This window comes from Arabidopsis lyrata (genome assembly GCF_000004255.2).
Source record: "Arabidopsis lyrata subsp. lyrata unplaced genomic scaffold ARALYscaffold_122, whole genome shotgun sequence".
Classification (NCBI taxonomy): Eukaryota; Viridiplantae; Streptophyta; class Magnoliopsida; order Brassicales; family Brassicaceae; genus Arabidopsis; species Arabidopsis lyrata.
Genome location: NW_003302465.1, coordinates 16,827 through 18,722, shown reverse-complemented (window position 1 = coordinate 18,722; position 1,896 = coordinate 16,827). Strand labels below are relative to the sequence as shown.

General features: G+C 43.0%; 1 pseudogene; it reads right to left on the bottom strand.

Annotated features, from left to right (window-relative positions):
* Positions 1-327: 327 nt before the first annotated feature.
* Positions 328-1,896, bottom strand: part of LOC9298933 — a 14,028-nt pseudogene continuing 12,459 nt past the window's right edge.

The window sequence follows — 1,896 nt, the reverse complement described above, 5'->3', positions numbered from 1 at the left end:
GATGACTTTTTGTACAGAGTTTCAGATTCACTCCCTCTTCAATATCTTCGTCAAAAGGTTACATATATATATTTATAGAAGAGATTAAACCTAATCATGTACGAAGTGAAAGACTAATCTACCCTTACACATATATGCATATCGCTACCAAGATAGATAAAAAAAAGAACCTAAAAATCGAAGAAAACGAATCAATCTTTATGTAATTCTCGTTCATTGTGATTTATGAAATTTGAAGATCTATGTTTCCCTATCGTTTTGCTCGCCTTATTTTTTGGATTTCGAGAAGATGCAGAGAGATTTTGCTTCTCGCGTGGTCAAAACAAATGTGTCTAAAATTTATTTTAAATTAACACCTTTGTTATCATTACAGAAGCAGCTGCAAAGAGTGTTTCATAAAATAAGCTTTAGATGTGAACAGGCCCCATGTGATCAGATTCAAGACATATATAAACAAAGCTGAACTCCAGACATTTTACGGAAGCAGGAAATAATATAATGATCTGATTATTAAGATTTGGAAACTGCATGGTTCACTTGGTAGGAGAGTGGGAGATGTTTACAAGCAGTGTGGAAGTCGAAACTAACACAATCAAGATTTGTCTAGGGTTTTATTTTAGGGATACGATAATCGTGAATTCTCAAAGAACAACAGAAACGATTGATACCAAAGATGGCGTTCTTGATATTATTAATGAAAAGACGATTTTGATCGTACAAGAGTTTGATCGTAAAAGAAAAAGTGTTTGTGCTGTGAGAGCTTTGCGTAGTGTAATTTCTAGAGCGATATTGCTTGCCCCCATCGTTCTAGCCTTGAATCTCTTTATATAGGGAAGACAAACCGCCTCTCCAGCGATATTCTCGGAAGATTTCCATTTATCTTGAAGTCGGCTAGAATATCGCGGATTAGGATAATTTCCTTATTCTTCGGAGTTTTCGGAAGATTTCCTGATTTGAGTTGATCCTTCGCGATTCTTCCTTATCATTTCCGAGATTATCGGAAATGATCCTTCTTTTTCGGAAATGACAATGTGCTTAGAAATGATACCTTTAAAGAAGAATATTTACTAAGTCTTTGCTTCGGGCGATGATGAAGACTTCGCCTCAGGGAACTTGTAAGACCGGCTCGGGTACACATGAAGGACTGGCTCGGGCATTCTAGGGTGGCTTCTTCGGGTGTCCCCGAGGCGATGGGCTCGGAAACTCCCGAGGCGACCAGGCTCGGGTACCCCCGAGGCAATTGGGCTCGGGTGCTTCTGATGTCTGCTTCAGGATATCCCCGAGGCGATGGGCTCGGGTACCCCCGAGGCAATTGGGCTCGGGTGCCCCCGAGGCGGTAGAGCTCGGGTGCCTTCGTAGTCTTGTTAATGTATCCCCGAGGCGATGGGCTCGGGTATACTAAATCTTTTAGACAGATATCCCGAGGTGAATGATGCGATGCCCCGAGATGATCTCTGAAAGACTCCCAAAGTGTTCTAAGTCTGGCTCGGCACCAAAGGGTAAAACCGACCCCAACAGTTAGCCCCCCAGCTCGTTAGTTTGGAGAACCAAGCGTGATGAGCTTCATGACATTTAGGCCGAGCCGTTTACTTTGGACAGTTCGGTCCTTTCAAAGTTTTTGGCGATTCGGATTCCTCTGTCGTTTCATCTTCTCTTGGCGTGTGACGGTTGGGATTCCTTCTCGAGAAGTGGAAAGGTCCTTTCGCTGATTCCCGAGACTCGTGCGGATGCGAAGTATCTTACTTACTTCGTTTGTGCCCGACGCGCCTCAGACGCGGATTCGATGTGTTTCATTTGGCTCGTTCGTACCCGACGCGCTCCAAATCTCTATAAATGTCAAGCCTTCGATTCATTTCTTCATTTCGCAATTGCAAAGGACAATTTTCAAGGTTCGTT